Source organism: Coturnix japonica, chromosome 13 (assembly GCF_001577835.2).
Source record: "Coturnix japonica isolate 7356 chromosome 13, Coturnix japonica 2.1, whole genome shotgun sequence".
NCBI lineage: Eukaryota > Metazoa > Chordata > Aves > Galliformes > Phasianidae > Coturnix > Coturnix japonica.
This window is the reverse complement of record NC_029528.1, coordinates 3,499,457-3,527,195: the sequence shown is the minus strand read 5'-3', so window position 1 is coordinate 3,527,195 and position 27,739 is coordinate 3,499,457. Positions and strand designations below refer to the sequence as shown.

The following is a 27,739-nucleotide window of genomic DNA, read 5'->3' as shown; positions in this document are numbered from 1 at the left end:
CTGTGCTTTGAGTGATAAAGTCGGTAGGCATCATCATCTCTCCTTATGCCTCTCTTCCTTCCACCCCATTTTACAGAGACTGTACTGAACAAATGTCCTTTATATGGAAGACAGAGACATCATGCAATGCTATGGGTGCGTCCGACATACTTGGTGCTGTCTCAGAGAAAGTGTTCCAGTTGCATTTAGTTGGGACCTGTCAAACATTGGCCCAGCCAATGTGTGTAAGTGGCTGTCCCTGCACTTAGAAAAACAGAATGTTGGTTTGACTTTAAAGCAGCACTTGTTACCTGCATCTTAGAGCCCATGGGAGGCTGCCATCGGTGCCTGGCTTTAGTACAAGCAGCTTAGCAGGCATTGTGCTTTCAGGTGTTTGAATGACTAAATAAGGAATTATGAGTAGAAACAAACCTGGCTGGGTTTCAAATGAGGTAACTGAATACTCAAATGGTCACATTTGAATATTAGATGGAAGTGTTTGGTATGAACCCTCCAAATGCACAGCTGAAAGACTTAAAGACAACCTGAAGTTTTACTGATCCAGGAAGTTGTTTTGCTCTACTTTCTAGAGCTGAACAGAAATTTTAGATTCCAATCTCTGGTAAATTGTTCTGAGTTACAACAGTGTGAAATAGCTTGGGCTGCTGATGATAAGGGTAGCTGCTGGTTTCCATAATGAAAATGGCCTTGAGCTTGAAAGTGCAAAACTCAGGTAGTAAAATTAGACATTTGACAGTATTTATGAAGAAACGGGCAGATCTATTTATGTTCCATCAGAACGGGAAGGCGACAGCCAGAAGAATTAAAAGACTATATAGAGAGAAAAAATTCAAAATGGCATCACAGAACATCTATGTTAGAACTGAGGCACATGCAGCATTGCTCACAAATGGGTTGAAAATGTGACTGTGTGTGAAATTAAATGCAATTTTTACCGAGATTTGTGCAATCACAGAAGAATCTAAGTTGGAAAACATAATGGCAGCAGATTATTTTTGTAAAGTGCCGTAGTAAACACATAAACATTCATTATTGAGACCATTCCTTTGACATGCGTGGATTTTTCAATGGCTCCTAAGGATAAAACTGCTTACCTCCTTACACTACTCCATCTCTGTAAATGTCTTTAAATTATAATTAATGAGCTCTCTGATTTTATTATTGTTTTCCAAAAAGTAAAACATTTTCACCATTTGTTTCATTTTTTTTGCCCTTACTTTCCAGGATTTCTGCAGTAAATACCTAAGTAGTTAAATACAATTCTTTCTCTCTAACCAGAAATAATGTATTTAATTGCAACCTATGTTTTTATGCTGTATATGCAAATAGATTCACTTACAGTGGTTTTCCAATGAATTACTCACTTCTTTGTCAACCATTAAAACAACTCAAGAGTAGCTTCTGTTTCTAGTTCTAGAAGCACTAGTGAGAAACTTTGATGTTTTTAAGGGGGGAAATGGATGCGTGGCTGTAGCATGTTGGACATCAGCAGGAGCCAGGGCTGACTGAAATGTGAAAACTGTGGAAGAAATGAAAAGGGAGGCGGAAAATGAGGGTTTGGAAAAGGTTAAGTTCAAAAAAACCAAGTCCAGAAATCCAGAATTAGATTTCCAAGCAATCTTTGTTGTATGATTGTCATGCTCAATACGTTCATCTTAGGAAAGCAGCACACAAGGACATGTCAGGTAGATGTGGGTATTACAGAGCTTAAGCATACGCTACTGAGCAAACAACTGTAAACAAAAGCAAAGAGCAATAGGTTCGATCCTTAGCAGTCCTTACAACCAGTGCAAAAAAACTCCATGTTAGATCTCCTGTTCACAAAAGGAACTGGATTTCAGGATTCATCTCCTTGGCACATCCCTGCTCACTCTGCCTTCCAGCCAAATCAGTGGAGAGCATGTTTCTATCAGCAAATGCATAGCAATGGAAGAAGAGAGCATACGACAGCCTGTATTATGGTTATTGCTGGACCTTTCAAATAATTGTTATTTTTGTTTCCTCTCATGAGGAAATTTATTATTTTTATGGCTAGCCAGATCTAAATGCCACTGTGTCCTGGTCTGGCCGATGCCTATTCTGGAGGTAAAGCTCAAGCTAGAGAACTGTAAGGTAACAACCACTACTGCTATCGTAGAAACTAAGTATAGAATATAATACAGAAATGTAAAAGCAGCACTCTGTTTTATAGCCTACGTTTATTTTACCACACAGAGTTTCCAGAGGGCCAGAGAGCACACCAACTGCTCCTTGTGACCTGGCACTCATCTCAGACACTCCTGTGCCTTAGGGACACTGGCTAAATCTGCTTGTTGGACTCAGGAATTTATTAGAAAGACACCCTTCTACCAGGTGAGGCTGGTTGGTATTCTACTATACAAGAAAAAGAGAAAGCAACTAAGGAGATTCACTTCATTGTTGCAGAAGCCCACCATCTACCATTTTCCTAAGGGACACTTGCAGAGTGAAAGATAAATGCAATCTGTCTATGCTTAGGCAGGATGGAGAGAGAGACACTTGTGAGTCAGCGTATGCTGGCAGAAACTATTTTTCCCCCTCATTAACTTTTCTGCACATCAGCTGATTTTTATTTTATGCTGTTTATATCCTTGTACTTATTTTCCATGTTCCCCATTGAATGTTACCACATCTGATACCACCAGGGCTTCATTAATGCAAAACGTTGTCATGTGGTGAATTATTCTCAAATGAGAAAACACAGACAGCCCTAGAAGAGAAAATGAGGAGCTGTTGGACAGCATGGGGCTACAACTATTTGAAGATGTCGCTCGGGAATTCTTCCAGAAAATGGTTGGGAGAGCTGATTGAAATTCAATAAGAAAGTGCAAATGAGACAACACTGCTCCCCAGTGGGTTGCAAAGATCCCCTGGAAGGAAATCAGAGCTATCTCTGTACTACTGCACCTTACCAAGTCAAGAAATGCATTACATCCAGCCAGGAAATACACAGCAGTAATGAAGTGTTCAGGGCAATAGGAAACAATGAAGCAAGGGAGTAATTTTAGTACAGAAACATATTTTGAGAATCAAATTTGAATGGATTTTCTGTCTGAATAGGATATTTTTGGAACCAGTTTTACAGTAGGGAAGTGCCACCAGCTTCCCAGGAGTGAACTGCAACTGATACATCAGCAAACACACTTGTTTGAGTTGGCTCCATCAAATACAACACATTAACAAATGTACTTAGCAACACAGCTCTCACTGCATGAGATTTTGAAGGTGAAAGTGCACTGCAAACAGAAGTTTGGCTTCTGGTCTGGTGGCTGCCTCATGTGTGTGAGCAGCAAGAGATTTCCTCAGGTACTGGGACCTCTGCTGGGTATGCAAAGAGGGTGTCTTCTCTTCCAGAACTTGGTGTGGCTTAATTGCTAACAAGGTGAGCTCATCTGAGTTGATGCTTCAGCCTTCTGGTCTCTTCTCCTGGACTGAAGAGTTGTGGTACTGCTAACACACAAGCAAACTTCTCTGGGATTAAAAAGAGAACAGCCAAGCTAAGCTGAGTGTCAAGGAAGATTCTACATAAAAACAAACAGAGCTTGAAAAACCTACTGTTTATCTACCATGGCAGTACCTCCTATAGCATATAGCTGCTTAAGATATGAGTATGAGACGAACATACTGAGAAGCACCTGGCCAGTCAGATGCTACAGGAATAAAGTGTGGAAAGCAGTTGCAGAAATCCCCAATAAGGTGTATTTTGAAGAATCACTTAAAGGAAAGTCAATTCTGTTCTCAGTCCTTCATATTCATTTGTGTATACTTAAAGGCCTTTAGAGGGAGGATTGAGTTTTGTGTATTGAGGGATATGATTTATTGAAAACATCTTGATTTAAAAATATATATATATTTGCACTATTAAAATATTTAATAACCCCCAAAAACGATGGTGAGGGAGATCAAAAACCATCCTACGGCATTATGAGAACTGTAAGCTGAGCAATTCTGAAAGGGATAAAAATGGCTTGTGTGAGAGGAATTTATTCCAAAATAATGTGACAGATTGGGAACTGTGGCTGAGAAAGCTTTGAGAGCGGCCGGGCTGACAGAGTATATTGTAGGGTGGTTGTAAGCCTTTGTAGAAGCAATTATCATCATCTCCTCAAAGCACAGGCAGGTCTGTGAGCAAAAAAAATAAAGCAAAGAAAAGGAGAAAAGCCTGTATGGGAGGAGAACTCTTTCTCAGGCCTGGTTACTTGCTGATGGCTTAAGCAGAATTGAAAACAACCTGAATCTCATTTAAACTTTAGTTGCTCTGAAGAAAATTAAATAGCTGGAACTGTCCCTGCAGAAAGGAGGGGGCTGCAGCTCCGGGAGGGGGCTGATGGCACTTGGTTACATGTAGGGCTGGTATGCTGCTTCCAGACCCACTGCCTGCCAGCCTTCATTGGTGCTCTCCAGAACAATTATTTAATCAGAGCAGAAATGGAGCACTAATATCAGGATGTGGGCCTGATTCTGCTATCGCAAGATTCTGAGTTTATTTGGATGCAACTGAAGGCAGAGCTCCACTTTTGCAGGCTCCAAATGTATAATTCAGTCTCTGTTCCAAAACAGTCTCATGAATTTTAGATTTGACTGTTCTTGGGATGAACCTTAAGGATATCTTTGCACATTCAAGTCCTTTTAATACTTATTTTACTTCATGAGAGAGCTGGAAACTACTTAACAGCAGGATGTTGGAATACCTGTATATTTACAGACAACAGCACAGTATCTTTGTCATTTTCAGAAGCAGCAGCCATTACGTTTAAGGATCAAAGTCCCATTAAGTCCCATTATTTTACTGGAAGGTACAAACTGACAAGGTGCTTTGTGTGCTTAAGTTAAAAAGCATAAAACACAGAAAAGATTAAAAATAATTTCCAGTTTCATGCATTATAACTGATTATAGCCCATATCTGTAAAGCTACATTCACCATATTTCTGCATGGAATGTAATGCTAGCTAATGTGGTTGCAGGGCAGCTGACAGCAGAGCTGGTTGCTGTGTGGCAAATAGAGGGGTGCCCTTTGATTGATAAATTTGGTCTCCAAAGGACTCAGCAAGTTTGATAATCAATGTTCTTTAAAAGTAATCTGTGGAATGGTTTGAAGTACTGGTGTTAAATCTGGATGAGCAAATCCAAAGGAGTAAAACTGTGTATTGGTAATACTAATTAATGGTATACAGCCTATATGTGAAGCTGGATAAATTTACCTATTAAACCAATTAAGACTGTTCTGAATAATTTGATTTGAGCAGGCCTTAATGTTTCCCTCGATTATAATGTTAATCCTTCATCTGGAAAAGAACCACTTCAGCAGGTACACAGCATTTGCAATGGGCATTTACTAAGCAATATGATTTGCAGAGTAATCCGTGGGGGCTGAGCCACTAACTGGAATAAACACTGTATCTGTGGTGCCAAACTATCCATTTTGTTTCTGAAAACTGATGAAGTAAAACACAATGGTTACATCCTAAACTAAATAACAGAAATTGCTTTCTTCACCTTTCTTCACTTCTCATTTTTTTACAGCTTGTGGAGGCAGTGCTGCCTCACTTGATAGCACTGTGGATGCTATCAAGTCATTCTCTTTAGCGTGTATTTACAAATAGCTTGGGTACAAAGAGATGTTTTTTTTTTCCCCAGGGATGTAAAATTCATTCATTCCAAGCTTCTACTGAAGAGATGACAACCAATAAGAAGGATGAAAAAGATTTACATAAATATGCTTTAAAATGTTGGGATGGAGTTGGAGGAGAAGATGTTGACTTGCCAGTGATGATGGACTTTGGCTCATTCCCATGAGGAAAGAAGTGAAAAGTGATGCTGTGTTGTAGACTTCTGAAAGTCTAAGGATGCCTCTCCTGTCCCAGTGCTGCTTCATCAGGTCAGTAATTACCTACTGCTAGGAAGACCCAGTGTAGGTATTTTTTCTTAGGAGAAATGCTGATTTGCATGGCAAAACACAGCACAAGTCAACTGAGGAGCTGAGAAAAAAATCTGCTGATACAATTAAATGCTGCTGATACAACCATTTCAATATCAAAATTATCAGTAAGTGAAAGTGTTTCCCTTAAGCTTGGCTGAACTATGTACGAATAACCAGCTGGAACATCACAGCGTTTGGAAGTTTGATCACTATCTCATCAGGATTGTTCTACAAAACACAGTATTTCTTATTCCATTGCAGAGGTGAAATGCATAGAAAGAATCAGGGTATATGTAGGTTAAATGGACTAGTTGAAGTTTGCCCTCACACAAGGTAGAGGAATGCAGATTTCAGCTAACTGCTTGGTATTTCCTATGGTTAATTGGTTGTAAATTGGATTTAGAAGTCAACCCCATATTTTCCAACTAAACTACTGTAGCCAAGACAGGACTGTGCTCTTGTAACAGACAGTTCTTCATCCTGTTTCCACATTATAAGCCCTTTAGTGTAAGAAATGTAAATCTGTACTTCTTTCAAATTGGAAATTCTCAAATATTTGTTGCAAATATTATTAGATTTGTCCATTTGCTATAGCTTTAAAAAACTAAATACACATGAAATTCACTTATAATGTACAGAAAATCATACAGAAATAACTGGGGAATTTTTCTTCCTAAAACTCTCATTGACAGAGACCAGAAGCCATCAAGAAACAAATGTATGAATAAGGAAAACTAAGATTGGATTCAGCTCTTTAACAGCAGGTGAGGGACACACATTCACCTGTTGTGTGCATCAGGAAGGTATCACAGAGTCACTTCCCTACAAGTCATAGTGCAAAAGGAGCCGCCTCCTTCAGCTGTTGTAAAGGAGGACAGTAAAGAGAAAAAAATCACCCTTTGATTCACATGTGTTATAGTCTACAAAAGGCACTGCTGAGAGCCTGGTTGTTTTAATGGACACTGAGACAAAAAAACAAACAAACAAGCCAAAAAAAAAGGACTTACATAAATTACAATGAAAAGACTCAAAGTATTTCTGAAGGGAACTCAGGAATTTACAGTAAATAATGCTTTCAAAGGAAATGGTAATCATTCCACACTGAAAGCTTATGATCTTACCATCTTTACTTCAGATCATATTAGCACTGTGCATCATTACAAGAATGGGTTCTTTGAAGCATGTGTACTCCATCTTCCTTCTACTCATCATAAATACCCTCTCTGTGAAAGCACAATTTGCCACTGTGCACACATATTTCTTTCTTAGATTTAATTCATTTCCTAAGGAAATGTCACAGAGAAATCAATCTTGCCAGTCCAAGTTCACGAGGCCTGATTCATTTAACAAGTGATTTATTGACAACTGCGAGATAGAAAATAATGGAATGTTGTTATTAAGAGCAACGTTACTCATTTCCAAAAGTGCTAAAGAAAACTCTACGATGTTAATATTCTTTCATGAACAAGTGATACTCTGTGAGGAGAGAACAGAGGTTGGAATGGCTTCCAGTTCCTATTCTAGCTCCTTCTCTGTGCTCACAGCTAATATTATTACATAAATCCTGACCTTTGCTGCTGCTGGCTTCATTGAAAAACAACAGCTTGTAGAACAACAGATTAAAAAAAAAACACAAAAGTGTCCTGTTACAGAAAATGTAACTTTGATTGGTACCCAAACATAACCGGTTCCAGAGAAAATGTGAAAGTTCAACCAAAACTGAGTACATAACAGCAGACTGCAGCACAACGTGCTCCATTAACGTCTTAATTGCCAACACAAGAAGTATTTATCTAAGTGGTGTCATTTATGGTTAAAATACCATCTTCTCTCCCTTCTCTGTTTCCTTCCTTCCCTTTTTCAACCTGGTGCCACAAAAAGAGCCACATTTGCAGCTCTCCAGGCTGCATACGGTGTGTGTTTTCTCATACCATTTCTTCCACCACATACAACGTAGATCTAGATTTTTTTAGTTGTTAAATAAGACATCAAGAAAAGAACCAACTGTGCACAGTATGCATTAATCTACATTCCATTCCCTGTACTGGAAAGTAAGTAAATATCTTGATTACTTTCTATGAATGATCTCATTTTTAATGGCATGAATAACAAGATGATATACTTGAAAACCTAAGTATCAGTGCTGACTTCAGTTATGACTGATTGTTTTTGCCTTCACAGCTCCCCAAGATCCTGACCAAAGGGAGAAGTTTCAGCTGAATGTCTTTATCTTTTAGTACGCAAGTAAAACTACAGTGTTCAATCAATTAGAGGAAAAATACTTCATCGACAATCCAGTCAATTAATTGAACCACTCTAAATGGGATTGGGCAAGCATATTTACAATGTGAGCAGCACTATAGGAAAATTATAAATTCACTTACATTACAATCAATTAATTAAAGATGGCTGATTCCCACTCTGTAATTATGTTCAATCATGGTCAGTCAATACAATTTTCTGTCCATTCTCACTATGTATCAAGCAAATGAGTTATATAACTTAAGTGATTAAAGACTTAATGGACTGTCATGTGAGGTGCAATGTGTAAAGTAATGGGGGGAAAAAAAAGCAGCAAAATATTGGAAATGGAATAAGAGTATGAAGGCAGCACTGTGGAGTGGTAACAGATCACCAATGATTAAAGCTGTGCTTCTATCACCGGCTCCCAACAGAAAGCGCTACAGTTTATGAAGACACAACTGGAATTAAAAAATTCAAACTCATGATTATCATGGTGGGATTCTATGCTATGCCATCAAAATAAAACAAAATGTGCTCTGAGCTGTGTTCTGCTCTCATATCTATCATGACCAGAACAACAGAATGGGACCTTCAGTGAGGTAAACCCTTTGGTGTCCGTAAGTCAGATGTTATATCACCCAACTTTCAGTCTGATGACACCTAGAGAAGAGACCAAGCCCTGATGTCAGATGCTCACACTCCCACCACCCAGTACCTGCACACACCAAGCAGAGATGCTCACCTAGCCAGAGGGAACTTGGCACAGAAACAGGTTGGAAATCTCACTTGTCCTTGAGGGCTGAGTGGTTGGAGAACCATGCAGAGAAACCTCACAGAGAGCTCAGCACACGGGGACTCCCCAGAAAAGGCCATTTTAATGGCCACAAAACAGCACTGGAACCTCCTTGGGCTGAATAATGAAGGAAGGAGTTCTGATAGCAGCTTGAACTGGTTCCCCATATAACACTTCAACCTACTGTTCAATGTCTGAATCCCAGCACTGCATAGTTGTGAGGTTGGTGCCAATGAGGCCCCTCTGGAAGAAATGCTATACACGAAGGAAAAAGCTCATCCATAGAAGTGTTCCTGTGCTGATTTTCTTTTTGAAAAAATAGAACAAATCCTTAGCCCTTTTCTTTGCATTCCTGAAGAAATTATCTGGGGAAAAGAAGGAAATTATTCCTAAAGATTTATAAAGTGCAAAAAGTGAGGAATATTGAACACGCTGCCTAAAGCAGAGATGAAAACATGTAATATTTTGAAAACAGGTAATTGAACAAGATCTGAGATTTCCATAGGAATCCATATGAAAAGGAGAAAAATTAAAATGTTCTCAGTAAGATAATTTAAACCCGGAGCAAGGCATTCCCTCAAGGTAATATAACTGCAGATGATTTAATGGGGACCCTCAAAGTCTTTGTAACAGAAAAGCAGGAAAACCTGACAAATTCAATTGCACCATATTGCACTGCCAGAATTATAAAGTGAAAATGTTAACTCAACCTACAAGGCCTTTTCACTGTTTAACATCACCTCAGAAGTAATTTCAAGGTCTCCAGCATCCTTATTTCATGAAAACAAGTCCATCTGTTTCCCTTCAGCAGAGCTATGCTGGGCTGGATACCCAGGCAGTGTAAATCAGGCACTGGTGTATTTACAGGGAACAGTCACAAGGTAGCAGCACAAAGCATGTGTCCAAAGAATTTCTTAGAGATGCTATAGAGATGCAGGTGATGCCAACAGTCACCGGGAGACCACTGTGAGCATGGAAGCAACGTACCTTCCCACAGATACCTTCCAGTTCAAAATCCCAGCAAAAACACTGGGTTTGCTGGATTTACTGCAGGCATGAGAGAGGTGTTATTTGAGCCAACACAAGGGCACAGTGAGACTGGGGAGCAGAGTGTTTGGTGTGGTCATGGAGGGGAACCTTCTATCTGGCAGTGTGTCAGTGTACAAATTGGCTGCTCAGTTCCTGACCTGGTGTGCTCCTAGACAAGAAGTAATCATTTCCCCACTAACCCCTTCCAGAGCACTGTTTAGAAGAAGTAAAAAGAAGGATGTATATGGGTTTTACACTGTATGTACAGTATGATGGAACACGTATGCATATACAGTAATCTGGAATTCTTGAAAGTAACTGGATTCATATTTTAGAAAATAAATGTGATTGATCGGTATGTCAAGAAAGATGACAGAGTAATTCTCGAGCTCTTAAGAGCAAAAGGAGAACTCACTGAGACCTTCAGTGTAGTTGTAGCTGAACTTACAAGAATTTTTCAACTTCAGTTTTTCAATTCAAAGCTGGCGTTTTTTTGTCTTAATGCCAGTTTTCCAGATCCCAGTGAGCCTGCTCTTCATCCAGCTGCTTCTGTGGGAGCTGTATCTGTTGTACATCCACACCTTATATTGTGTCTCAGAATAAATGATCCAATAACTGCAGCTTAGAAAACGATGCCCACTTTTCTCACCCCTTGCACTCAGCATCAGTTCACTTTCAGAGAGTCTGGAGTAATTTACTCAATTAAAAACGGACTTCTGTAAGCTGTCACTGTGCAAATGCCACAGGTGTTCCCATCATCATCGTCCCCATCATAATAACGCATTTGTAAAACTCTTGAATTAATTCTCTGTAGCATAGGGATCAGACTCTAAGCACTCTTCCAAAGTGCTTATTTTTTTCTTATTACAGCTCAGACAATTTGCAAAGATAATGCAGCCCAATCCTCATGCTGCCCAAGCCAACCTCTGCTGCCATCACCCTTCCTCCAGCCTCCCCGTTTTACTTCTATTCATACCTATGCAAAGCTTTCATTGACTTCTCTTCGTTATCGATGACAGCTTTTATTACCCAGTTGCTAAATTCTGAAATGAGTATCTTCACCTTTTCTTGTCATACCTGTCAGAAACTCCCTGCAAACATCTGCAAAGTCATGTCAGGATCCTCCTTAAAACTCAACTTTAGCACGATGCCTACACAGAGCCAGACAAATGCATGGCAATTAGGCACCGCGGTACTGACTGTAAGACTGCCCACACTGCTGACCCATATCACCACATTCTTAATTAACATTACCACTGCTCTTTCTTGTCTTTGCTTTACATAGCTTGCAAAAATCATGTTTTTATAATGCCTATATGAAATGGACATAGCAGATGCCTGGTTCCCTAACTGTCTTAAGCAAGAAAGTTGTTAAGAGTAGGCTGTTTTATAATAGAGAACTGTTTAATCCCTTCCAGATGTATAAAAAGTATTTTGCAAGGGTAAGAAAACTAATGGATCAATTTGGCACAATGACAGAAAGAAAATCCACCAGCTGGGAAGGACAACGAAGGACTAAAGGGAAAAAACAAAATTCAGAGCATCGACTACTTCTCTATAAACATGGATTAACTCTAGTGGTAACAGTGAAATGTTCTTTCTTATTTATCAGAAAGGCTGCACCAGATGCATTTTGGCCACCTGTACTTAGAACAGCCTCTGTGCAACTTCTGCTGTCAAACTTTGGGGACATAACAGGACACACCAAGGAGCACAGAATGGCGGATGGCAGCACATCTGCTGAGGTCTTGGACTCTGATGATCTTTCAGCAATCACTTGCAAATACGCTTCAAATTAGAACAACCAACTAAATCTTCCTAGCAACTCATTTTAATTACTTCCTTATTCCCATTTTGCACATGTATTTCTTCTGCTCCTCAAAGGGAAAGTCAACCTACTCCCATCAGTCAGCAGCTGTATATAAAAATAAGAAAACATATGGTACTCAAAGCAATAAAACTAACAAAGCTTGCTTTGCTTCAGATATGTTTCCTATCTCTCTATGGCTTAAGCTCATTTAACTCTCTATTGTCATACAAAGCCATCCCCAAATTCCCTCATAACATTTCCCTTCCTACAAAACTCGTCAATCTCTAAGCAGTGCTGGTGGGACTTCCTGCTGTGTGCATGATGGCAGTAGGCCAAGCAGCCAGGGAGCTGCTGAGCCCTTCCCTTAAGCCTCAGTTTTCAGCTCATCTGTCAATCTTATCACAACACGTAGGAATCACAACCCCTGTGGACAATGGCTTATAGGTCTGAAAGGGAGTCTGCCAAGCAAGTTGTATTGCTTTTGTTGAAAGTGCTCCCAGTGCTGCTCAACACAAGACAGGAAAATGGTTCTCGATAAACAGAATTCCTTTCTCTGGGTTTATTCATTTCAAAATTAGGAAAAATGATACTGAAGTCCTTAAAGCGTAGATGTTTGAGTGCTTCCCTGCTCTGCGACACTGAAAAAATACAGCACTTCCCCATCTAACAACACCGGCATGGCATGTGCATAAGCACTTCCAGTTCTTTGTCACTGGATGTGACCTCCTCATTCATTTCATTGATGCTCAAATGCATTGCTAAGGGCAGCTGCAATTAATTCATATCTGCACGTTCAGAAAGCACTGCAGCCAAAAATGAGTGGTCTGATACAAAGCTCTACTAAATGAGAACCACATACATGCTGCAAAGAGAACAGTAAAAGCCACTTAGCCATGGATTAATACATAATGAGTAAGTGACAATGACTTCAATATAGTGTTCCTGACCTGCTTCAACACTTCCTTTGTCTCTAATCTGTTGGGTTTTTTAAAGAAAGTTTTGCACTTGATTTCTTAACCATGCAGGCACTTTGCCATTTCTATTTTTATTATATTTGGATAATCATTATCACCTCTCCCCGTGATGGAAGCACAAATTATGGGCTCATCTTTTTCTGTTTCAAATGATGAGAATGCAAGCTATGTGACTTTGGGCTCAGTAGAGCTCAACATATCTCATGGACCTTTACTCTGATAAGGCTTACTATGAATGAGAGAACTCAGTGAAGTGTGGTAGGTGTAATTAAAATCGTGTTATGCTGCTGATCCACAGGCAGATAAATTCTGTAAGCATTAAATTGCATTGGTTTGTTAGGAAAAAACTGGCTGTTCGTTTCCTTATAAAGAATAACATCAACTTAGAGATTGTGAAACTATAAATCTGAAAGGAATTACAGCAGTTCACGAGTTCCTCAGAATAAACACAGACCCGTGTGCTTTCTTACCAAGAGAATGAACACTTTATGCAGAGCACAGTGAACCAGTTTAATAACAATTACAAGTCAAAGGGATCTGCATGCCCAGCTTGCTGACTGGTGGTTACGTATTAATCCACTTTTCCTTCATCCAGTGTATAAACTTCTTAAAGGAAAAACCCAGAGGTTTTCTGGGTGGGAATATCACAGGTTTAAAGTGAATGTTATCTATTCATTTTTTTATCTATCGTTCAATGAAACAAATTCTATTAGTTGAAAATAAGCTTTGCATCAAATGTCATGGATGTGGGTATCTCTTTGCTTTGCTCTGGTTTTAAATAAAATTTCTGGCTATATTCCTTGTGTATTAATCACAATATTTCACCATCATTAATCACACTATGTTCCACATGCAGTATTATAAATCAAGAACCCCATTTACTTGTCACATGGGCTTCCAAGTTCAAACAGTCTGGCCTTTTTGGAACGGTTACCCTTTATCACATTTATCAGTCCACAAAATACAAAGTAAGAAATCACCTGTTACAATCTTGTCTAACAAAACGTTAACACATACTCTTTCACAGACAGCTGTAATTACTCACAGGGGCGTAGAGATAATGGGAAGAAACTAACTGAAATGACTTGACAGAAGTAAGCAAATTCTTAAATTAAAATCAGAAAAAAGTCAGATAAAATGGCACCAGATTTTAAGCTGAAACCATGCAAAGGGTTTTTATTTAATGGGAACACACTCATTCTGAAGAAACTTCAGTCCGTATTGAGGAGGATCCTTCTCTCATGGATGTAACAATATTTATGATAAAGACAATAATATTCATTACATGAACTCTTCCTGAGATTATTTATGGTTAGTGTGGGGAATAATATAGAACGAGGATTGCATAAGACTACATAAATTAGGAAAATGAGGCTGAGAGGGCTGAGGAGCTGTAGGAGCTCAGATATGGAAGCAGATGGTCATTTTCCAGAGGAAATCTGATAAAAGAGCCTGTCTGTATGTGTAGAGACTGTCTTAATTGAAGTTGTGGTGGCATATGACATTCAGCGTATGGGAAGACCCGTTATTTCCTAGGAGATCAAGCGATGTATGGCTGGGACAGCAATACATGAGAAGGGGAGAGAGAACAGAAGATGACACTGAGAACAGAAAGGAGACTGAGGGGCAGAAGAGGACAGGAGCACAGCTTAGGAATCAGGGTGCAGTAAGAAGGATGAGGAGGCACAGACTTTCCTTCTGTTTCATAGCCTGCCTGCAAATCACTGTGTTTTTTTTCATTCACCTTCCAAACAAAATCATCAATTACATTTTTATGTATAATGTCAACAGTTCTTGAGAGACTCGTTTAAAGCACTCCTCTATTCCCTCTGTTACTTTGGCTCCTACAGTTTGAGTAGCTAACCATACAGCAAGAAGCACAGAACTTTCCAACTTGGTAATGGAACACAATTACAATATTTTTCACTTCCAAACAAGGTGATAACTCTGGCAATTTCTTTACATCTTTCATGAAAATGAGAACATCAACAGGTACTTAACGTTGAAATCTGAATGCCTACTTTGCCCTTTTTTTTCCCCTATTGTGAGTTTTTCATAGACATGCCAAACCTTGGAGGGAGCTTATCTTTCGTTCCCATTTATTCATCTTCTGGCAGATATCTGTCACTTCCCTAAGTATATCATTTATTACTGGGCTTTTAGAAATCTTTTCTGTGGATCTGTGTTTTTATTTCACTGTGCCTTCCCAGGATTCTTGTAGAGCACCAGTAAGTGCTTGTTTACATGTGAAGTTATTTATGGACAGGAAAGAAACATCTGCTTCTTTCAGGAGTGATTGTGGGCAGAGATAAGCCCAAAGCAATATTATATTCTCAAGGCATTCACAAAAAGTTAGAAGAATAAGTGGTTAGATGCTTCAGGGAAAAGCATCTTGGTCTCTTCTTTGGAGTTAGGCTACAATGATAATCATCTTCTCCTTATCTACATACTTAGGAGACATACAAACCCCTTGTGAGACATCTCTGAAAAATGTTCCAACTGCCTTTTGTAGAGAATACAGAAGGATAAAATCCAGAGCAGGAACATTTTCCAGGAGCAATTTGTTGCTTTGAAATCCACTTGCATCTACCAACTTACTTTTCAAAACTGCTGACCACGAGGTATCATACAAACACCATAAGGCTGCTTGTCAAAATGATTTTTGTGACCATTCCAATACATTCCAGAGACAGAGGAAGACATGAAGGCTGTCTCTGTAGTACTTGTCTGATTTGTTCACTTGAAAGCTATTCAATTCTAAAGGGCCTGTGAGTTTCTTTCAGATTATCGATGTTACTGCCTATGTTTTTTTCTCATCCCCAGAATAACCCAGGGAGGTTGTCAGCATTCAGCCCCTCCTTCTAACAGAAGTTAGCACAGTCCTAAGTAATACCCATAAGTAAAGCAGGTAACTTAGTAAGGCTGTTTTAGTAATGTAGTCCTGAGTATGAACAGATGCAAGCAAACACTTATGCTACATTCAGAAGCATGGTCAATCAAAACTTAGCTCAACATTTTTGTGTCTTCTCCAACAGAAGACAGTATGGATGCCACCATATTGACTCCATCAACGGGGGAAATGGAAACAAAGACACAAAGGGTCTCCCAGGGAACCCAACATGGAGAGGAATTTGGTTTCCCTTATTTTTCGTACTCAAGTCCAAGGAACAGACATTCTCGTGACACTGATCAGGTGTAGAGTGACAAAGGTTGGGCAGTTAATGGTTGGACTGGATGATCTCTTAGGTCTTTTCCAACCTTGGTGATTCTATGAAGCTACTGGTTTGGTTGCCTTAAATTTACAAGTCAAAGTTCTTAATTCCTCCCTGTACTGAAGGTGTGTCTAAGCCCAAGGTGAGTGCCAACTTCTGCATGAACACTGCTCTGCTGTCACCCTGAGCTTGTGTGAATGCTGGAAATGGGAAGCAGCACAATGCCACAATCACGGACTTAATATAAAAAGCAGGATTCAAATAATTACCACTTTTGCTGCAATCATTAACATAAAATCAATTTATGTTGTGACATTTTCAGTTCCCATTATGATCGCTGTCACAAGAGGGAGATTTTTAATCCTCTGTGAAGTCTGTAAGAGACAGCAGAATAATATGCACTTAAACGCATTATACATTTTCTAATACAACTTTTTCATGGTTCTTCAGTCTGACTGTCTGGTTACTCCCGTTCTTTGGCTGCCTTGGTAATCTGAGAGGAACAGGTGGAATGGCAAGTAAGCAAAACACTGAATGTTTTAAAAGGTTAATTTCACACTGCAAATGATTCTTTTATGGGTTATATACGCTGTGTTCATATGCTGCAATCCAGAGGAAAAAAAACAACCTAGGAAGAAAAATAAGTGGCAGATTACAGCTGTTCTCATGACAGTGATAAAAATAATTGGGAAGGGAGTAAGATGGCTGTGTGATGAGTACGAATTTTTATGTTGCCAATACTTCTTGTGTATTTGTTGTGTTGAACAATTTATTCTTTATAGAGCTTCATTTGCCCTTCACCCTTACAAGGTCTGAGAGCCTCAGAAACAGAATTATTTTGAAGTGACCCAATACGAATCCCCTTCTGCTGCTGTGATACTTTTTTTTTTCTGTATCGAGCTGAAAAAGTAATCAAAAGTGAACTTAGAACTGAGTACTTTTTAAAATAATGGCAAGTAATCCTCCTCTCGTCATTGTTTTCAACTGTGGCATTAACTGCAAAGTAACCCAAGGTCATGTGAGAAAAGAGGGGACTGTAAATGCTGAGAAAAGCCAGGAGAAGCTGAATGTCTGCTCAAAGGAGTGCAGAGAACTGGGAATACGACCAGAGAATTGAACCAGAGAACAGCCTTTTAGAATCAAAGAATGGCCTGGGTTGAAAAGGACTACAGTGCTCATCCAGTTCCAACCCCCTGCTGTGTGCAGGGTCACCAACCAGCAGCCCAGGCTGCCCAGAGCCACATCCAGCCTGGCCTTGAATGCCTGCAGGGATGGGGCATCCACAGCCTCCTTGGGAAACCTGTTCCAGTGCGTCACCACCCTGTGGGTAAAAAACTTCCTCCTAAGATCCAACCTAAACCTCCCCTGTCTCACCATAAAACCATTCTCCTTTGTCCTGTCACTGTCCGCCCTTGTAAACAACCATACCCCTTCCTGTTTATATACTCCCTTCAAATGTTGGAAGACCACAATGAAGTCTCCCCAGAGCCTTCTCTATGCTAAATACTCTTTCTGATGGCTGCCCTGCCATTACTTTGCAGTTACTAGGCACAAGAATTCTTGCAGGAAATGGGATGGGAAAGAGAATGAGAAAGGAGACCAGCTGCAGGAACAGCTCTGGCACCAGGAGCCAAAACATTCTTTTAAGAGCTCACAAAGAGTAACACAATCAGAGTGGTAACACACCTCCCCAGTTAACTCAAGGGTGTACAGAAATAACGGAACAGCACCACAGACATCAGAGGCATTAGCCAAAAATAAGAGCCTGCAATTGAATCTATATGGCAAAGATGAGAAATTGACTACAGAGAGCTCACATTATAAGAAAGAAAACCCTTATGAGCAAGAGATGTGTGGATGGGAGAAAACTTTAAAATGGGAATATAGAAAAAAATCCTGCTAAGCAAAGAGCACAGCTTTCCACGAGCACAGAAGCTACTCTCTGTTCCACTCAAAAATGGCAATAATCGGTATTGCCTTGTAGTCCCCAAAGCAATAAAGAGCTGCTAAAATTAATTGAACACTGAAGGAAGGCTGAAGTGCTTAATCAATCACCAGAGCTGTTTGTTGCCACTACATCGTGCACGGAGATCATGATATAGAAATCCGAATTACAAAGCAAGGCTTTCGTAACAGACACTGTTAGTCAATTCTGGGGTATCCAGATTGTGGTATTGAAGACCCACTTCATCATCATATCTGAAATCTGTTAGAAAGTTCACTTCATGCTGACCATTTCCTTCAGTTGCAGGTGCTCAGCACTTCTGCAAATGAGACCTCAGAGTTTCAGATCAGGTACCTGGAAAATTAAAAGATGCAGCTTGTGGTCCTATGTGAAAAATCTTGTTCAGCAAGATGGGCAACGTTACAAAGGAAATCAGTGCACCAGAATTCATTCCTCCAGGGCAGCACACATCAGCTGCTCTGCCTATGTGACTTCTTTCTCCCTCCCTGCATTTCCTTGTCCTGTCACAATTTGCTGCCTCTAGTGCTCTGCAGCTCTGGAAAAGTACAATATAACTGTGGTCTCCTGTATCTGCTGCAATCCAGGTCAGAACTGACCTGAAGCCAAAACAGGTGAGTTCTGTAGCAAAAAAGAAAAGGATGCTGTCAACTAAACTGTAGACAAGCACGCAATTAGAAACTATATCATACTGCATACAGAAAAGTGGTTGAATTAATCCTGCCCCTTCCAGGTGTACTTTGAAAATCAAACAATTATCTGAAGATGATTTCAGTTATCAAGGGTTTGCAAAACACACTCAGGAAGCTTCAAAAGGTATTTTTCTTGAAAGGTGTGAGAACATGTTCTTGCATAATCCCCAGGTTGGTGACATTCAGGTGTGAGATGAAAAAACTGCAATAAAAACCTTTGAATTCATGCACAAGCCTTGGATTTGTTAATAGCATGTTTGCTCTTACCTACCATTATAGCAGTGGTTAACACATACCTCTAGGGTAGCTGAGAGAACAACCATCACATTATATATGTCGTTCTGACTTTCTAAGATGGTTGTTTATAGAACCCTAAATATATATGCTAGCAATGGGAAGTGTCACACCACCTGTGATTTGGTGTGAAATGAACTGCTTTCAAATCCTCTTCTCTCAGAGCTGGCTTTATTCCTATTGAAAGGAAGAGGCCATCAGACAGAGTACTCCAGGACAGGGCCCTCTGCTGACATAAATCAGTACCGACTTTAACAGAGCTACATGGATTTACAGCAAGCAGAAATCTTCACCAACTGATTGCCCAGAGAGCATTAAAGCCACTGACAACCCTTACAACTTCCAGCTGATTCTGGGTGCCTACCCACGTACACATCACTAATATTCTGAAATTCAAAGTCTATTTGCAGTAACATAATCAGAAAAATAATAATAATAAAAAAGACTCCTATTAATATTAATTTCCTTTCATAATGTGGTCAAGTGTGATTTCTAAGATGCAGAAGGGAGAATCATCAGTGCAGCTTTTTGGAACTGATTGCCACGTACTTCAACAGAGATCAGCAAGTGCTATTTCAGGAGTAATTTGCATCACATGCAGCCAATGCAGGAGCTGGCTCTGTCTCCTTGCTATGGAAGGACAGGACTGTCACAATACTGACAGCACACTGAGCAGCTGTGAACTCTCCTTGGGCTATTCCAGTGTAGAAGAAGAGAAACAAAGATCTGCTTTCATGTGCTCATGCTGGAGCAGACTCCTGTGGCAATCGCATGATCACCATGGGCAGAAAGGAAAGGAACATCAGGCATCTGAGATTTGAGCAGATAAACCATTGCCTGTGGAAAGAGGACACAAAGGAATAAAAGAACAGTAGATGGCCATCCCAGGTTCATTAAGTGCCTGATGATGGATAACAGCTGGTGCCCGGTGCTGTTAGGAGAACATACAGCTGTGCCACTTGAGAATATCCCTCCAACTTCCCATGATTTGTTGCTACTTAAAGCAGAGATGAATTAAAAACATGAACAGGAGGGTGAAATGCAGATGCAATGATGAAGCATCTCTGAAATACCCCAACAGTGAGAAGACTTCAGGAGAAAGTAGAATTACATACAAGCAAAATCACCGCCAACAGAAAACTACTGATACTGTAGGAAGATGCTGCACTTTTAAGGAGGAGAGGATGACCATTATTATTACTATTATTATTATTATTAGGCGTACAGTTTGTATGCTGGAAAAATGGAGATTTGAGATGACCAAAGTGATTTACAAATTGAGATTGACAAGCTGAAGCACTGAAATGCTGAAATTAGGCACATTCATTTCAAAGTGATGTCTCTGTTTAAGGAACTGTCAGATTTCATTTTTAAAGAGTTTTTTTAAAAGGTCTTTTTGCCTTACCAAGAAGCATTACGTCCTCAAATCCTGTCTTTCCAGTGTGGTCAGTAAACTGAAAAATCAATTATTTGCACAGTACTGGTTTGGGGGATAAAGGCCAGAGGAGAAGAGTAGCATATACAAAAGTCAGGGGGGAATGAAATGGAGAGAAAAAGCAAATATACAAGGAATTTGTTCCTAGCACTGATAGTCTTACAGATAGCTGACTGCTACTGCTAATTTATATTTAGAGACTCCTGGGGAAAGAGGGAAGAAACTTTGCCGAAAGTGGGAAAGCTGGCAAGCATCACAGCCATGTACAGAACCCAAGCATTCAGGCTTGGCAGGAGGGCAGATGTTACTGCACAGGGCATTAACACTTCTCAGCAGAAGACAGCCATTCAAATTAGTGAGAGAGAGAAGGGGAGATGTCGGCCTCCAAAATCTGTACAGAAATTATAACCACGTGCTTGACACGGAGCCCCTGAAGCAAACCAGGTGTCAGCACAGACAAAAGGACTGAGCAGAAAGCAGTCCCCAGCCAGTTCAACTGAAACATCCCTCTGGAGTGGAGAGCAATTGTTGTTTAGGAAGGAGGCTGAGTCCAAAAATTAAAGGAAGGCTTTGTCTACTAGAGGTTTTTTGAAGTATGCTATACATGTCATAGAAACAGTGTGTATTTTGTTTACCTATGCATAAAACTGAATCCAGTGTGAAACTGAATCCATTAACAGCAGTGAAATACTCAGAAGGGTTTGGATGACACTGTTAAAGTTCTCACAACAGGCATGTTGGTATTTAATGGCAGCATGAGAAGATGGATTAAAGACATATTCAAGTACCTACATCGGGCTACTTATATTATACAGGTTATAAATTTATTCAGGTTATAAGAGAACAGAGTAACGTGAGGGTGCAAGCACTAATGGAAATTGTTAAAGACTTTTTTAAATGGCATCCTTCCAACCTGATTTCTTTACCCAAAACAAATAATTTTGCAGAGATCTGCATGTTGCTAACACAATGCAAATTATAGCTGACTTAGATTTCAGCTATGACCCTGAAGTAGCCAGTGAGCGACTATCCTTGTGCCTCACTACTCTGTGTAGGCATCTGTAGATTGCTTATCGCTATCTCACTAATGCCAATCTTTACCCTCGCTATAACGCCTGAAATGTGCACTCAAAACAGTCATCTGCAAAATAAGGCAGGTTAAGTTTAACTTGGCATCTGAGTATTCAGAAAGAAGTCATTTGTAGAAGCCCAGGGCATTCTGTTCTATTAAAGCAAAATTTCCTATAAGTATGTAGTGTTGTAACAGCTTTGGCCTACAGCATTAAGAGCAGCATTTTCAACTGAATGTGTACACCTGCGTGGTTCCTTTGTTAGCATCAGTCTAAATTCAAGACTGTTCCTTTATAGCCTGTCTAACAACCTAGTCATAAAACCAGCTGGCTGGCTGGCTTTCTTCTGGCTACTTTTTTCCCCCTCTTATTCACTGTGACCTAGAGCTAAGGACATTTTTCACACTGCAGACCCACAGAAAAGACTCTCATAATCTTGTCAAAGGCTGGCATACTTGACTTGCAATACAAAATCTTGCATTTGTCTCCTCCGGGAAATAAACCCTTTTAAAAAGGCTTTCGATTTCTAAAATGACTTAAACAAATACAAAGGATGCACCAGTAGAAGAGAATCAGTTTTCTACTTCCCACAAAAGTGTCTGCACCGAGGAGTTTGAATTTTATGTGCCCTTGTACAAACTCATCCACAGCTTTATTTTTTTATTGCTCGCGTGTTCTCAAGGGAAGCCAATTTCTCTTTCAAGTATCAGCGACTTCAGTAAGTTAGAGCATCCAATTTCTAGAGGAGGGTTTGGAGGGTTTGCTTTACCTCATCATTGAAACCCTGCTGTGGAATACAATCTGTTTTGAGAAGAGCAAAGAGGTGAAGGACAAAAACAAATAACAATTACTCTAAAACTGTGAAGAGCTTGGAGGTGGTGTTCTCTCACACCTGAATTAGGGCAAGAAAATATACTTGCCAAAATGTTGCTGGTGAAAATGCACTACCACTGACCATGCTGAACTTTGTCTTGGTGTCATCTGGAATGTGGAACTGTCTCTGCTTGAAAAATGGGCCCACATTGAGCTAATGAGGTTCAACAAGGCCAAGTGCAAGTCGATGCACTTGGGTCCAGGCAACTGGAAATCATCACCCCCTGCATTACCCTCATGCGGCCCCATGTGGAGTACTGCATCCAGCTCTAGTATCCCCAGCACAAAAAGACACAGAACCGTTGGTTGAAGTAACCCTGCCCATAGCAAGGTCATTTACTACCTATGCCATCCTATGATTCTATTACAAAGGGATTATCTACAAAATTAAGATACAAATATTTACAAATTCAATCACACCTTGTGACATCTACTGATAAAAATAATCCCCAAGCAAACAGCCAAACAGGAATGTATTTGAAGGCTGGTAGATCTTCACCATAAAATAACCTCTTTATAGGAAATTAAAGGCAGCAGCCACTCTGTGGCTCTTCTAGAACACAACATAGAAGAGCAGACTGGCTTAAAACATAAGATACTTCAATGTAATCTAGTTTGCCAAGGTCAGGAAAAGGAGCTTGTTTCTAAACTCTTGTTCTTAATAGCTGTATCTTGCAAGATGAAACAGCACCACCACATATCAGGAAGCTCTCAATTTCTTTTGAAATGCAGAGACCTGCCAATGAATCTGCTTCTCAGAAGCTTAATATATTATTTTCACTTGCATCTTCTTTAGTATCACTCTTTCATGCCTATACTTCAATTGCACACAGCATCGTTCCTTTATTGAGGGCTGCAGTTAATCAGCTGGTCCCATAAAGCATCACATAAATTCTGCTTTATGAATTCTGTGTCACAAGAATGTGGCCAAATGCCTCATGCCCTGAGACTCTGCAGTAACACATCACCTTTGTGCAGACAAAACTGCAGAACTCGTGGAAATTACAGCAGCCCAAGAACAGAAACTCCTCAATCACCTTCACTATGGTAGCACTGATAATGAAAAAGTATAATCTAGTGATGGTTTCAGGAGAGATCTTAAATACAGTAAGAAAATGAGCCTGGGTATGTAAATGGATCGATGTTTGCAAGGTTGCCTTTGCAACAGAACCTCAGCAACGTGAAATACTGTCATGAGCTCACATTTTCCAAATATCATACAGATCTCTTCCCTTTGTGAAATCTGTCACTCATTTATACCTTAAACCATACGACTAAAAAGCATCTATAAAGTTAGGTGCAAATACAGATCTTTTTAATTTAACGCATACTAAAAGAACTGCTTTCAAGCTATCTTTACCCCACCATTTAAATACATATGTCAGGCAAACGCCTTCTCTGAAGTAGCTGCAATGTATCTTTTCAACAGTGCAGTAAAGTTAACTTTGGGGAGATGGGACTTTTTACTTTCTTACTGTACCAGGCGCAGAGAAGTCAGTGATAGAAATGGCTTTGCTCTAGACTGAGGTAGAGAAAGTAATAAAAAGCCCTTCCAAATCACAGTGTTGGGTGTTTCAGAACTATCTGTGTGAGAGCATTTTGTGAAATGCATTTTCTGGGAAATCAGTAAGGATGAGATTTGATAACCTGAAGGACACTCCATCCATATCCATCAGTTCAGGGCTGTGGTTTGTAAGCACTGGTCTGAAAAGTCACATTAAATCTGAGTTTCTGTATTCTCAGTTAAAGCTTTAGTAATAACATTTCCTGTTAGTCTATAAAAATATGGTATGTTGAGTCTTTTTAGCTCCTGTGCAAGACAAACTGTTCCCATCAGTGCTCACTCTACTGTTCCAGCTTGAACTCGACTCTGATGAACTCTGCTCATCCAAATCTACAACAGACTCCAGACGAGGCCTTACCAGTGCCCTGCAAAACATTACCAATATTTCTGGAAGCACCTCTGCTGACACACCTGAGGATTAAACCAGCCTTTTTTACACCTACACGTGGAACTGTAATAACTACCTGTAGCTATTCTGTGATCTGCTAGAGCATAAGGTCATTCTTCTCCCTTACGCATTTTGAACCAAAGAGCTCTTAGATTAAAGCAGATGTTGAAATTATTAGACCCCAAGTGTATAATTACGCACTTTGTGCTAATGAACTTCTTTCCATTTCTACTGCTCCAGTTCTCAAGGACATGCAATTGAAAATACAAAAAAGGAACCTCTAAAAAGAAACATGAAACACCTCCTAGTATTGCTGCAATCAACTCCACTTCTTTTCATAAAGATGCAAACCAAACAGCACCTCCTCCCACCTGCTTCTTTATTGAAAAATCTATTTTAATTATTCATTGCATTCTGACTAACACTATTCTCAAACACAGTTACTGTATGTGCTACATAGCAGCCACCATATGCCTTTCCTCCTCATACATTCAAGATAAATCAAAACACTTTAAAATCATATTTGCTAATAAAAATACACCGTGCTTTAAGAAATTAGATTCCTTTAAAAAACTTCTTGTTTATGGGATTTCACTTCATGAAGGAAAGCAGTTCATGTTTAACCTTCTGCAGCAACCTTCACCTTGCACATTTATGGTTGTTAAGCTGTTAAGCGATGCTTGTACACATAAAACTTCCAGAAGGACAGTGTTAAAACATAAAATTAAAGAGTAGTTCATTGTACACTTCAGAACACTGTTGAGTTTTGTGCTTTTGGAATCTTCAGTTTCTCTACACTATACATCAACATAACTTACAGATGTTTCACCTACAGATACTTCCAGCTCATGGGGCTCAGAAGGAAGGACTGCAGACAAAGGAAAGCTTTGCGCCATTACCAAAGGCCCAGCTCCCTGCACTTTGTATCTCTGGTTTCTTCATTTTTTATGGCTGGGACCACATATAACCATTGCAAACAAAACTCAAAGGCTCCAGAGCTTCCCCATGACCTCAGTATTATCCAGACCCTGAAACTACAGACCAGGCTGCCCAGACCTGGAGAGAAGTTGTTTCTGGCTTTTCTTGGTTTTCATTTCAGCTCAATGTGCCTTAATCAGCAGCTAATTAAGCCCTTTGTGAAAACCACAGAACAGAAAAGGCACCTTCAATACAGAGCTGCTTTCCTGACCACACTTGAATACCAAACTGTGTCAAACAGAATGTGAATTATGCTTGAGCCTGAGTGAAGTGTTCCTTTTCCACAATGAGATACTACAGGTATAAACAACCATCCACCAAAATTGCTCAGCAAACCACATTTCAGACAATTACTTGCTTTCCCCCCTCACTTTACAGTATCAAATGAAGCCTAATTTTTGGCTCAAATAACAGGCTTAGAGAACTTCTGAAAAGCCCACATCCCTTCTCCTTTATTTGCATCTCCCATTTTCCAAGAACATTTGCAACCCATTCAAGAACTAAAATCCTAAACCCAAATTTGGATTGTGAAGGATCAACAAGATATCTACAGCATGCATTCACTGCCTGAAATGACTGTGACATTTTATTTTAGCTAAGTCTCATTTTTTCTGCTCAGAAGGATTGCCTGATAAGGGAGTATGGTCTGTGCTATAGACCATCCTTGCAATTTAGGCAGTAAGAATCTGCCCATTGTATGTGTGTTAACTCCTACAACCAGACTGTCATTGTCAAACAAACTGAGAAACAAGCGGATACGTGAAATTGCCTTCAGACAAGCAAGTTTAAGCCAAGACCACAATTTACTAAATATGATAAAGTGATACCACTGCATAAAGTACATTATCATAAAAGAAATAAATGTTTTTCCATAAACATACCATTTTAAACAATCATGACAATGAATTCATCATTCATCATGAATTAGAAACAATCATAAACAATCTGGCTCACTTTAGTGGGAACATGTTGTTGTTATTACCTGGGGGAGCTGGACTAGATGACATTTAAAGGTCCCTTCCAACTCAAATGATTCTGTGATTAGAAAATTGTAATTAAAACTAAGTAGGAAAATCATCACACAAATTAAATAGATCTCTTGGACAGATCAGCCACTTTCAATGCTACTGTTAATTAAAAGTACTATAAAGGCATATCTGAACACTTGCAGGGAACCAAGGCTCTGCAGTTTAGCTCTGTAGAACTGACCATGCCATCATAAGAATTCCAGTTGCTGCACACAAACCAGTGTTATGCTGTAATCTGGACTGATTCCAGACTGCAGTTTGGAGCGTACAGCCCCAAAATACAGCACAGGTACACGTATGTCCCAACATCTGGGACAGAAAGGTCCCACCCTGGTTGCCTGGAAGCTCTTCTAATACCAACATTACCTGCGTTGTGGGGTATTTGTGGATGACAGACTGCTGTAATTGAGATGAATGTGATCCAAATCATTCAAAACTCAATAACTCACAAATGCAGATCCTGCTTCTCGTTTCAGTCCATCCCTAAATGGTTGGTTTAGCAGAAAGCAGAAACTATTTTTCTGATTTACACACAGTCCATTAAACTGAACTACAAAAAAAATGCAGTTCTTCAGAGCAAAAAGAATGGACAGCTTTCCCTTTTGGGATAGCAAAAGCCATAAATATGTAAGCTTATATATTTGGAATGAAGTGATGATATTTCACATACCTCCCTTCTGCACTAGCAAACAAGAATTAGAAACAGAAAAACTCAGAGCTAATTTGACACAAAGCAGAGAAGTGCACAGCAAGTAATGAACTCTCAGGAGCAATCAACAAGGCTCAGGCCTATGTTTGTTTATACCACGGAATAACTTTACCAAAGGCAACCAATTCAACAGCACTGACAGAACCTGTCCAAATTTATACTGCAGTAACCAAAGGTGGAATGGAGTCCTTAAAGCAGCAAAGGGAAAACAAAACAGAAGATGGACTTGAAATTTGAAAAGCCTTATTTTCTGCATGTTATTGAATATATTTGTTTTTATTTTATTCAGGAAATTTTTACCTTTTTGTACCTGGTGGGTTTCCCAGAGATTTTACAGACTTCAAAATATTTGGGAATATCCCCCCAAAAGCAGGAATTAATATTTGTGGGGGAAAAAAACAGAAAAAAAAAGGACTACATAGAACCAGTCTTATTTGTGATGAGAGAGATGTGAGGGCTCTACTCATACCAGCACACAAACACCTGCTGTTCCTATACAGCACTTCCATTCAAAGAGTGATTGACTTCAATAGTTTTCAGTTGGCAACCTAAAATCACATTACTTCATCTGAAAATTGTTACTTGCTGGTGCAAAGCGTTTCCTGTGCTGCCATTTTCTAACCTTTATTGTAAAATTAAAATTATTAGCCATTTCAGCATTTTGTTTAATTAGGTGTTCACAAAACTGATTACTCTGAGCTGTCTGAGTATGCTTTCACTGTGATACAGCAGGTTTCATGCCTT

The 27,739-nt window shown here is 39.6% G+C and overlaps 1 protein-coding gene and 1 long non-coding RNA gene across 3 annotated transcripts in view; one reads left to right on the top strand and one right to left on the bottom strand.

The window, feature by feature from the left end:
* The window catches only part of SPOCK1 (SPARC (osteonectin), cwcv and kazal like domains proteoglycan 1), a 255,659-nt gene that overhangs the window by 22,022 nt on the left and 205,898 nt on the right, over positions 1 to 27,739 (bottom strand). The window lies entirely within an intron of this gene.
* LOC107320218 lies at positions 5,570 to 8,712 on the top strand. The gene is made up of 3 exons (XR_001558168.2): positions 5,570 to 5,897; positions 6,632 to 6,703; positions 8,121 to 8,712. It is a non-coding gene; the product is annotated as an uncharacterized LOC107320218 (long non-coding RNA).